This window comes from Neolamprologus brichardi, chromosome 17 (assembly GCF_056152115.1).
Source record: "Neolamprologus brichardi isolate AB-2024 chromosome 17, ASM5615211v1, whole genome shotgun sequence".
Lineage (NCBI taxonomy): Eukaryota > Metazoa > Chordata > Actinopteri > Cichliformes > Cichlidae > Neolamprologus > Neolamprologus brichardi.
Window position 1 is genome coordinate 30,823,308 of NC_142120.1, and position 13,002 is coordinate 30,836,309.

General features: G+C 39.5%; 1 long non-coding RNA gene across 1 annotated transcript in view; it reads right to left on the minus strand.

Annotated features, from left to right (window-relative positions):
- Window positions 1–1,342: 1,342 nt before the first annotated feature.
- LOC102794845 (uncharacterized) overlaps window positions 1,343–13,002 on the minus strand; it is a 36,150-nt gene continuing 24,490 nt past the window's right edge. The window contains exons 2-3 of the long non-coding RNA XR_437413.2: window positions 10,678–10,982; window positions 1,343–1,495 (exon numbers count right to left, since the gene is read on the minus strand). This is a non-coding gene — a long non-coding RNA (uncharacterized LOC102794845). The remainder of the gene's footprint in view (window positions 1,496–10,677; window positions 10,983–13,002) is intronic.

Genomic DNA, 13,002 nt, shown 5'->3' on the forward strand with positions numbered 1-13,002 from the left:
TGTCCAGCGAATGGACAGGGTCCTGATGGACTGTGGTTAATGACAGACACGATCACAGTCAAAGATCAGGAACTCATCCTGTCATTGTAGTCTTGTTTCATAGTCACCGTTTCTTCACTAATTTCCTTGTTTTTCTGTTATCTGTTTTGTGATTTTTTTGCACTTTTTCCATTGTGTTCCATTTTTCACATTGTCAGCACAGAGCAAAGAGTTAGACACAACAGAGAGAAGGAGGCCCACAGATGTAAGCCTTCAAGCTGAAGCAAATCTGTCTGTGTGTGCTAACAATGTTATTTAGGTCTGCATATGAGGACTTAATCGGACTTTTGTCAAAAAATGTCTCTTGCACTGACTAGATTCAGTTAAAGGGATTTGTTGTAAACAGAAGAGAAGCTCTTTTCCGTATGTCTACATGTTTCTGGGATACTTCACCTTTGTTATGTTTGTCTTTCTGCTGGTTCCTCTGCTATTCCTCTCCCTTCTGTATGTTTAATGTGTACACCAAAAAACAGAGTCACATTAGCGCTGGATAGACAGCTAGATGGACGATGAATTTCTGGATTTGTTTCTCCTCCTCGCACTTTATCTCACACTTTCTGCCTCTCACTCTCTCCATGCCTCCTCTCCTTCTCACTTGCGTCAGCATTCTGCCTGCTGATGAATATATGAATGAGATTAAAACAGTGAAACAAACACACACACACACACACACACACACATACATACACACACAAATACATACTCTTTTCCCTCGCCAGCACATAGGTTCCTCCACACAGGGGCATAAGCATTTCACCATTTGACATTTTTTTCTGGTATGAGTCTCTTAAAGCCTCCATCGCTGTAGTTATTTTAGTTTACAATGACCTTAAACTGACAGCATTTATTTTAAGAAACATGCCGAGCGAAAGCCATTTAATGATGATGCAGCCTTCCACTCAGGAGACACAAGTGCTGTACTTTGATTTGTCACTTTAAATCAGCTCAGAGCAACTACAGCATCAAGTAAATGCTGCAGCTAACAAGCACTTTTTACAGTTTTTCTTTTTCTTTTTTTTTTTTTTTACCGAGAATCTATCCTCCCCTGTTTACAATCAAGGTGGGGTGGTCTTGCTGCATGGAAAGCACACATTAGTTATGTGTATCATAAACTGTTTGTCAGACCCAAGAGGTATAAGTGGTTCTTAACTCCAGGACTCAGAGGGACAGATGAAGGATTAGAAACAAAGCTGGGGGGATGGATAGAAGTAACAGATGAAAGCTTCAGGAGAAGTTCCAAAAAAAAAGAAATAGTAGGGAACTGCTGCGAGGCAAAGATGGATGAAGTGCAGACCTTAAAGTTGGCCCACCCTCCTTTTGTATCTTTCGCATTGCTTGTCTTTCTTTTCTTCCTCAGTCTTTCTCTCACTTCACCATAGGCTCTCTGTTTCTATGGCGACCATTCCTGCCATCACAGAGGAAGGAAAAGATACCTGAGGATAGGAAGCGAAGACAGCTGAGGAGCAAACAAACAGATGAAGACGGATGGATGAATGCATTGATTTCTAGACTTTAGACTGTGATAATAATAATACAACAATAATGCAATGTGCTGACCAGATCAAAACAGGATAGCTGGAGATGAAAGGAAATGAGCACATTTGCTTTCTTCCGAGAGTTAAATGACAAGATAGACTTCAAGTCAGTCTAATAAATATCAGTAACATTAGTTTAAAAGGGTCACGGGCTACCATTTCATGAGGTAACAGGGCGAATTTATTGGCCAGATATAATGACAAAACTTTTATTAGACTTTTATTAATCAATAAATTAATAAAAGGGAGTTGTTAAATCTTAATAATTTAACAACTCCCTATGTACCTATATAAGCTTATGTAACCATGCAACAGCTAACGCAAGCACTACACTGTCTCTACACAAGAGGTTCCTTTGAGCCTCTCTTTTTTTTTAAGTTGTTCTCACGCATGTCTAGTAGAACAGACACACTCCTACTTAAATCAATACAACTGTCTATCCGGTCTCTAAGTCTGACGTCCATTAGCCGCTTCCAGGTCCAAACTCCTCTTCAGGTCCAAAGTCAAACGAACACTGCAGCATCACTGAGAGTTAAAATCTAAATTCTTTCATCTTTAATAAAATGATCAGGGTTGCTGCTCTACCAGGGGTAACACTTAAGTTTAACATCCAGGCATCCATGAAAACAGAATTCATGAAATTTAACGGAGTTAGAAGTTAGCAGAGTGTTAGCTCGCTAGTTTCCACCTAAACATAATATAGCAGACTGAGGGATTTCTGAAAAATTCAAACGTACAGCTCTGCTATCACTTCCGACATAAATGAAGACAGAAATCTAAACAGCAGTGACTTTTGTAGGGTTACTGAAGTTGGGCTAGCTGGTATATAATGATGTGCTACGTGATCGATAGCGACACAGCTATGTTAGCATAACACAAACACAGTGAAGCTGGAGGATGAACGCTAACTTTTTTCCACTTGATAAAAGTTAACATGAGGGTTCCCGATGGTTAGAGACAAATGTAATCGCATGGCAGGATGCTGTAAACGGACCAAGCTTCAGTCAGGAGAACAACTGAGATAATCCATCCACAATACGAGGTTAGTATTTAATATACTGCCGCTGCATGGGGTGGGCTTTAGTTACATTGTAAGGTTTTAAAAAGTGAGCTCTAAAACATGCTGTTGATGAATAGTTGTAATAAAAACCGAGAGAGGCTGACAGTGATCACTGCCTTTTCTAGGGGCTTGTTCAGATAAAATAAAACAAGACACAAAGCATTAAAAACCCGGATAAAACCCATGACAAAATTATTTCATCATAAATAACTCAGTTGTGGTTTTTAAACCACAGGTGAAATATTACGGACAAGAAAGATAACCAAGGACTCCTTATCATCCTAACACTGATAAAGCAGCTTCTTACCATCATTTCTACTAAAAGAACAATGTTGGGGTCATATCAGAAATTGAATTGGCTCAACAGACACAAAGTGTGTGCTCCTTTGCCACGAATGATTAACAACACTTAGTGCAATTTTTGTTAATGCATCATAATTTGCTAATTTATGGCATACTGTAATATTTTGCAGAACCCTTAGCAATAGTTCCAGGAGTTCTGGGACTACTTCGAGAACAACTGGTCCAGCTTAATCTAAAAAATCTCAGAAAAAAGCGACAAAGTGGTTTGAAAAATACCTGTTGGGATAAACGACCCTGTGTTGTTGAAATGCCGTTTAATAAAAAGAGTCTGGACCGTCAGGAGACATGTACATTAAATTAGCTATCTTTATTTTATGGCTTTTTTCTTTGACTTCTTGCAAACTGATGTTAAAATAACTTTAGCAAACTAAGTGATTATCGTTGATATTCTACATTTTAAGTCACTGGCAGGACTCTATTTTTTTCTTCACTGATGCTCATAAAACTCTCTAAAAATGAATCTGGCCAAACTCCCAAATATATGTGGACCAAAAAAAGAAAAACTTCCAGCAGGGAGCTTTCCAAATGGCTCCAACTCCCCACACTTTAGCCAAAGAGGGAATTCCCCAAATGATCCATGTTTAGAAGGTAGCCGTGATTGCTTTTCACTCTCTCACTCTAATTTATACTTCAGGACATCTCTACAGCTGATTATTTATTCACCTGCATAGCTCTCTTTTTAGCCCATCCCTGCAAGTGTTTTCTAATGTTACTCAGCAGCAACAATATGTTAATGTGATAATGTTCAGGCTAAGTGCATGTTCACATTATCTTAATCATAGTGTGATAACAGTGGCTACGCCTTAAGCATGTTCTTGCCTCAGTCGAATCACGGCCATATGAGTTGTGCTGCTGTAAGTGTTGCCATTTAACACACATGAACACCTGCAGTGTTTCATGTCACTGCGCTGTGCAATTAACCTGTGTCGCTTTAAGGAAAGAGTGATATATCTATCCTCATATTACTTGGAGTGACGCATGCAAGCCGGCGACACTGCGTCACACACACACAAACGTGTCTCATTCTCTTCACGTGATACACCAAACACATCCTGCCAGTTTGGCAGTCTATTTAAGCTGCAACTTTTCCCATCTCACCCTCTGATGTGTCAGCGCTGCTGCGGCCCTGCATCGCTGCCAAGTGGCAACCTCAAGTGGCAACCTCAAGTGCTGAAAAATTAAGCCAGGCATCAGAAGTTGCAGTTCATATAGCAGCCACTTGAGGGTGGCTCAAAAAATGTTTGGTTTTTTCCATATAGAATCACATATTAAATGTGAGACTACGCAACAAAACCTAGTATGAAAAACATGAAAAACACATTGCTCTCTTTAGGCAATTTTCCCCTTCATACAACAGTTGTACTTTTTTGGGGGGATACTGGACGAGTGGATATCTCATGACCACATGTTTGAACCACTGAAAGGGGACATCTCCAAAGTACTGAGGCCTTTTGGAGTACAATAGAGCCTTAAAATGCAGAGCCCAAAACCAATAGGTGAAGTCATAGTTTATATATACAGTATTGCCTTCAACCCTCTAATCCAGGGGTGTCGAAGTCCAGGACTCAAGGGCCAGTGTCCTGTAGGTTTTAGATATCAACCCTGGGACAACACACCTAAATCAAATGATTAGTTCATTACCAGGCTTCTGGAAAACTTCAAGACATGTTGAGGAGGTAATTTAACCGTTTAAATCAGCCTTGTTGGATCAAGGACACAACGAAAACCTGCAGGACACCGGCCCTCGAGGCCTGGACTTCGACACCTGTGAATTCACTGCTAGTATCCACCTAAAGCAGGGGTCTCGAACTCTGGGCCTCGAGGGCCGGTGTCCTGCAGGTTTTAGATCTCACCCTGGGTCAACACACCTGAATCAAATGATTAGTTCATTACCAGGCCTCTGGAGAACTTCAAGACATGTTGAGGAGGTAACTTAGCCATTTAAATCTGCTGTGTTGGATCAAGGACACATCTAAAACCTGCAGGACAGCAGCCCTCAAGGCCTGGAGTTCGAGACCCCTGATAAAGCAGGGGTGGGCAAGTCCAGGCCTCGAGGGCCGGTATCTTGCAGGTTTTAGATGTATCCTTGATCCAACACAGCTGATTCAAATGGCTAAATGACCTCCTCAACATGTCCTGAAGTTCTCAAACTAATCATGTGATTCCGGTGTGTTGACCCAGGGTGATATCTAAAACCTGCAGGACACCGGCCCTCGAGGCCTGGAGTTGCCCACCCCTGACCTATAGGTTCTGTTTGGATATCCACTGTATGTATATGTGCTTTTGGACCTTTGATGCAAAATTATGCTGCTGCGATAAATAAATCAATTCAAATGTGAGCTTCCTAAAATGTTTAAATGAATTTATTCTAAATTAAACAGCCCTTTAACATCACACACTGCAAAAAATCTATTAAGGATAGCTATCATAATGATGAGTAACCTCTCATACTCGCATCTTTATGAGCCTTAAAATAATGAAGCAAATCATGACTTGTCTTTTCAGAGCAGCTCATCTGTTGGCACACACAGGCCCATGCACAGTTTTTTTTTTTTTTTTGTTGCTATATTCGAAGCACAGTCAGTCATGAATCGCGCTATCACATCAAATTATTTTGTGCCTCTGCAGCAGATTGAGGGCGATTTGCCGATTGTTACATTACAGCTTGATTGACGTTGCATTCAGCAACACTCTTTCTGTCTCGGAGAAACTCTAAATTGCTTTCTTAAGTGAGATCAAGAAAGGATTTTCTCATTCGGATATTCCTGTAATGTGGCCCCAGGAGTGAGTCACGCAGGAGTTGTTCACAAAAGCCATTAACTCAGTTCAGTTCAGCTCAGCCTGAAGATTCAGTCTCACGGGATTCATTTGCAACTGCTTTAATAACTGTGGACTTGCCCAACTGTTCTCTGTTGCGCTACCATCCAAATTATGGCATGTTTTGCAAATAAAGGGAGCCATTTCAAATCGCAGATTAAACAGGAGTCCTGCTAAGATCATTTTGCATACACACACCTTCATATCAAACCTAGAAACAGTCTAATCTAAATTATTAACATTTTTGCATGTGCATCATGGTACACGAAGTACACCCTTCTCTCTGTATTAATTACAGCTCCCTCATGTCAGTGAGTCCCCCACTGAGTCTGTTGAGGACTCAGCAAGAAAAAACGTAGTTCTCAAGGGATAACACAGGAGTGTGTTTGTGTACACTTTTGAACCCCCCCCCCCCAAAGAAAAAAACAGCCACTGATGAAGTTAATTATATCATAGCCTGCAGATGTAGCAGGCTGGTTAAAGCACAGTTGATATAAAGGTTATTTACACACCTTTAATCGCACTCCTCTCTGCAGGATTTTGCTTCTTGACTTTGACAAGTATGTTTTTTGAATGTTATTTGAGTGATGACTCAAACATTTCTTGAGAATCACATTATGTTGGAAAATCCTTTTGAGAGTGAAATAAGCCAAAAAGAGAAGGTTTTCTGTAGCAATTACTTCTCTCAATTAAGCTTATTGAATTCAGGGCAATGATGCCCTTTGAGGAAGCACCTGGCAACACTGGGAAGGAAAAACTCTCTTTTGACAGGAAGAAACCTTCAGCCGGGAGGAGATAGAGATCTAATGAGATGTGGTTACTACACCACCTCAGTGACTCCAAGACTATCAAGGTAGCAGGGAATAACTAATAAAGTTCAAACCAAGAAATATATTCGAGTTTGCATGAAAAAATGGCTTCAGACAGTCTAGAGACTTCATGGGCATTGCCATCAAGTCATATATGGATTTAACATGTATGCACACTCATATCTCAGAGCTTAGATGGCATTTGTAATGACTACCATGTAGCTCTAAATACAACACATATAGTCACTGTTAAAGGAAAGTGTGTATTCTTTAAATTCTAAGGCTTTATGTAACAGGACATAATCTAATCTGGTCCTTAGTGGGTCTTAAAATTAGGTAAATGAAACCTTGGCTGAACTACCAATCCTGCCATATTACCCTATGCCATTATGTATTGATTAAAAACAAACCCAAGATATAGCACTAGTGCATATGAAAAGTAAGTACAGCCTTACTGTCTTACTGTTCCATTGGAAGGTGATGATAATCAACAGGACTTGATTATTGATCAGCAGCAAGTGTGAGCACCCTATTAAAAATAAGTTATGGCAGTTTGCTTGTCTGGAGCATTGAGTATGTGTTTAACCCATTTCCAAGGAGGAAAGACATAAGCAATTAATGCAATTGTTGGTTACTGATATTCCCAGAAATTCACACCTAACCATGAAATGCTCAGAGAACCTGAAAAAAAAAACCCAAACTGCATCTTTACAGGGACTTTACAGGGCTCAGTCAGCATGTTAAAAGTTAACAGTCATGATGGTACCATTATAAAAGCACTGAACAGGTATGGCTTGTTTTGAAAGCCTCTTCTTTTGCAAAGTTGCATCAGAGCAAACCACAAATACTTCTGGAACAAGGCATTTCGGAAAGACAGAAACAAAGTTTGGCGATGAAAACCAAACACTGCATATCAGCACAAACACTTAATACCAATTGTCACGGTGGTGATGATTTAGGCTTATTTTGCAGCCACAGGTTCTGGGCACCTTGCAGTCACTGAGTTGACCATGAACTCATCTTTACACCAAAGTACTCTCGAGTCAAATATGAGGCCAGCTAAAGCTTGGCCAAACTTGGATCATGAAACAGGACAATGATCCCAAGCACAGCAGCATATCTAAAACAGAATGGCTGAAAAAACTAAAGAATTTAGGTGATGCAACGGTCCAGTTAAAGCCCGGACCTCAACCTGATTGAAATATTGTGGAAAACCGTGCACAAATGACTGCCCCCCTTTGGTTTTGTGTTAATTTTTCTATTACATTTAGCATTTTTAACACTTGCCTGACACTCACTGCCCTGTCCACTCCCCCATTGCAGTCAATTTATTTATTTATTTATTTTGTAAAGGGCTATGTTGCCATTTTGAGAAGTAAAATCAAGCTGTGTCATTTGAAGAGTGAGATGCGAAGCCTGATGCCACTCAGTCAATGCATTAAGCTGCTGAAACTTTGGTAAGCCTGATATGGCTGGTGAAACATTAATCTGACTTAAGCACACATTCTTGTATTTGGCTTCTGTCCATCAACAAATTGTAAAAATTCCAGAAACTCCAAACTGACCTTTTTACATTTCTCTTTGTGTGCAGATTAAACATGTGGCTGACATCTCCAAAACAGCAATGAGCACCTAGATCAGGATTGATAAATGGGTCTGAGATGCCATCTAGTGATTCTGATTGGACCACCCCAGTAAAACTACACCCTCCATTTCTTGATTCAGTGAACAGGGATTAGTAGGCAGGGTTCCCATGGCAACACCAGATGGACAGAAAATACAGAGTGAGGGAGTGACAGAGACGAGAAGAAGAAGAAGAGAAAGGAAAGTCACAGGGAGAAAAACACAATGAAACTTCAACTTTAGGTTGGCCCTTGTACACCCACACAAACACCCACTGAGAAATACACACAAAGACAGAACCAAGGGTGGTATCGTGACACAAAGGTCACATTTTAATGGTTTACTCTGTTTTTAATATGTTGTTGGGAGCCAGGAATCCATTAAGCTGCACCAATCCCGATTGTTTAACTGAGGCTTATTTAGCTATCTAAGCAATTTGCTCCAATCCAATGAATATCAGAAGGACTCGAGGAGAAGAAGTGTGAATGAATCACTCGTTCAGAGAACTGATGACTGAAAGGTCTGTTCATCAGATGTGTAACAGAATCCAGATATTTTGTTCGATATTATTAAAATGGCAGCTGTCGTGTCATTGAAATGAAGGTCTAAATTTGGAGAATTATAAACTCTTTACGTTTCAGTGTAAACCCAATAAGGGTTACGTGCAAAACATATATGTCACCTATTGTGTTGTTTGTTAACAACAACAGCAAAAAAAAGTATACTTTACAACTTTAAGTACACTCATTAGTTTTATTGTGTTTCATTGTTCCTTAAATGAATACAGTTTTTGCAGTTTTGCTTTAACTGCTCAGGGATTACAACTATTTTTACCCAAATGCCCCATTTTTAAATTTAGAGGAAGTTATTGGACATCATTTTAAAAATAGGAATTATTTTTGTAACAAGAAGTCTAGAAGCCATGGACATCACCAAATGCTGTTTCCTCCCTTTTAGACTTGTAGTCAAGACCGCCTAAACCAAGACTAAGACAATACCAAGACCAGAGGGTATCGAGACCAAGACGAGACCAAGACCAAGACAAGACCAAGACCAAGACGAGACCAAGACCGAGACAAAAAAGTCTTTAAACTGCAGCCAGATGCTGCTTTGTTTACGGGTGTCAGGATATCCTATATCCTCGCTTGTGATTGGCCACAATATGGAGGGATTGGAGAATAGCTGAGCCACTGTGTGAGAGCTGAGCAGCGAAAGGAAATTAAGTGAGGAGTCGACTCTTCTGATTCACTACAAAGCACTCTCTAAGCACGGCTCTTAGAGCTGATGCTTTTGCACATGACACATCAGTTCAGTTCAGTTCAGTTCAGTTCATTTTTATTTCAAACATTTCAAACATGAGCCTTCACAATCATTACCATATATTATTCCATTAGGAATTAGGAGTAGGTAGTAGGTAGAAGTATTTACTTATTTGTCCCTACCCCCATTATTGAACGTTACGTTGTGTGTCATGGATACTGTTGACTCCAAATCTCCACTATGTCGATCTGAGACAGCAAGACCGAGACAGCGAGACCAAGACAAGACCAAGACCAAAGTCCGTCGAGACCAAGACAAGACCAAGACCGTAAAAGTGGTCTTGAGACCGGTCTCAAGACATCTAACTCTACTCCCTTTAGATACTCTGCTAGGCCTTCACTGCAGCTACCTTCAGTTGCTGCTTCTTTGTAGGTCTTTCTGCATTTTGTTTTATCTTCAGTAACCAGAAGGTGTTTTATCTCATTTCTTTTCATCCAAGAAACTTGTGTTGGACTATGAAGTGCAACCCAAGTGTATTAAGTTTTGAAGCATATGGCTGAATCTGAGCAAAGGGTACAGCCTTTAATGGTCATCCTACTACTTCTATCACCATCATCAATTAAAATCTAGTGGCCAGTTTCCACTGGCAGGCATACATGCCTGTGTCATAACATTGCCTCCATGAAATTTGACAGATGATGTGGTATGCTTCAGATCATGTTTCTTCCTTTTTCTGTACTTTTCTCTTCCCATCTTTCTGGTACAAACTTTATCTTGGTTTCATTAGTCTAGAAATTTTTGAAAAGCTGGGCAGCCTTGCTTTAGATGTTTTCTGGCAAAGTGTAACCTGGCCTATATGTTCTTTAGTGTAACCAGTGGTTTGCACTTTCCTGTAAACCCTCTGAATGTGTATTCATAAAGCATTCTTAATTATAGACCTTAATAATGATATGCCTCCAACTTGACTTGGCTGGACGTTGCTCTACATCATGGTCTTTGTTTAAAAGTTCTGATGACAATACAATGGCTCATGTGACAAAACAAATGCCATCCACCGGCTGCTTCTCTTTTAGAGTTGCCTAAGCAACCTGTGTGCTCCTCCTCTCCGACCAGTCCGACCCAATCAAGGACAAAGATGAAAAGCTGCTGCACTGACAAATGCAATTCCTACCTGTACTATGGGCCAATGATGTTTCAGGTGCCGCTGCAAGAGGTGTTGGTCTGTCTATCAGTCTCCCTGGATATTAGTGGTGGGTGGAGCTTATATCCCCGGGTGATGGCCTGTGGTTGGTCAGCTTCATCTCTGCTTCCTTATAACTCCACCCACTGGGCCTCCACAAGGCTTTACGGGTACCACACTTTGCTGAACATGTTTGTGTTTGTCGTTCTGTTGAGCTGTTTCTCAGTTTTTGTTAAGCTCCCCGTCTGTCTGTCTGTCAAAGCTGATTCTTCTTGTGTCGTCTTCATACAGTTTTCCTATGTGAACAGAAAAAAAGAAAATGGTTTTTGAAGTGAAGTAGCTAATTGTTCACTAAGACATACCTCTACACCTGCCAAATGCAACCTCCGGGGGCAGTGTTGGGCAACACAACAATTTTAATGTCATGGTCATATTTTCCACTACAGCTCATATTGGCCCATAAAGCGCAGATGACCCCTTATTCTGAACCACACAAACACAAACGATCAGAGGACCAACAGGAAATCAGCTTGATAATACCCATGCTCTCCACAGAGCACAGCAATGCTCATGCTCTATGGGCACACAAATAAGAGGATCCTGGCTGAAACATGACAGTCATGCTCTAATTAATTCACAATGTTTGGGAAATCAACAAATACAAATGTTATTTTCTTTAAAGTTTAACTTTTGCTAATTTCCCCTTCAATGTCATCATCTCATGCATTTCAGGATCACCTTCAGCTGCTATTTTTATATCACTCCCTAGAAATAATGTTAGGACCACTTGGATCTTTTAAAAACATGACAAGGCTTTTATGTGAGAATCTGGTCATTGGATATGACCAAGCGTTTCCAACAGATTTCAGTCCAAGAGTCCACAGTTGGACCCTCAAAGGCAAAGATGACAGTGGCCAGATGAAGGTGGCCACATTTAAACCAGGACGCCTCATAGTACCAAATTATCAAGCCTGCACCAGTGTGCGCTGTAGAGAGAATGAATCAAGCAGGGATGGACATGTGTACCACAACACAATGTTTTAAATTAGTGATAAAAAAATTGCAGATTTATCGCCCACATTCTTAGAAGTTTTTGAAAAAGTGTTTAAAAAATGTCAGACCGAGGCAGACAAAAGCAGCTGACGCCATTATCTTGGATTTAATCAGCAAAAATGACAAAAATAATAACTGTTGTTAGCTTATTTTATCAGCATTTAAAAGTATATGCACTATCTTTACATGACACATCATTTATATACTGTGTTCTTATGTTTTAAATAACAATTTGTTTGTATAACAAGCTGCTAATATTTGCCTATGTAGTATTATCTCATTTGTCATACTCAAGTCCTGAAAGTGGATTAAAAACAAAAAATGAAGAAAAACCCAACAATGATAAAGTAAAACTGTTTCCTTACCACATTGCAACCTTTTCTGTATTATATAGAGAAAAGATTTTCTTCTATATGTGTATGAAAAATGCCACAATTACAATAAAAAAACACAAATAATGTGTTATATTCAATAAAATAATATACTGAATTTTAATATCATATATTATTTAAAACCCCCTGAATGACACGGATCTATGGTACACTTTGTGTTTGCTCTAACTCAAAATGCTATTTCAGTTGTCACTTAAAAAACGTAGTGGATCTTTTATCTACATTAACACAATCATTTAAGCTGCGCATAAAATCTCAATGTGACAATGCTGAGATGGTGTTTTGTCAGATCTCTGGTAGAACAAAGTGAGTGTTGTGGCACTGATGGAAGACAACAGCAGTCTTTAGTAAAGACTGAAATGAAGGGTTATAAATACTGATGTTTTTTTCTGCTCCTGTAGCATTTGATTTCTTTCATAAGCCTTCTACTTATGAAAGAAATACTTCTTAGGATATAATATTCTCTGCTATTGAGCATACAGACCCCAATTACCCAGCCACAATACACGTAAACATAGTTTATCTAAATGCTATGAATGTAATTGTGGTCCAAGTTGCCGTATCATCTGTTTTTCAGGCTTTATATTATGCTATTAGACGCAAATGTCAGTTAAATTCAACTTTGAGCCAAATTGTACAACGTGCCTCTGATTTTCTGTGCTGCTGTTACCGAAATTAATATATTTAAATAGTTTATGAGTCTACTGCTCCACACAAACAAACATATTTATACTTTCTTGCTATATTTTAAAAACGTGCCACATGAAAGATACATTAAATCCATAATGCAAAACTATTAATGAAGATTATAGTGGGGGAAATAATTATTTGATCCTTTGCTGAATTTGTAGGTTGGCTAACTTACAAAGAA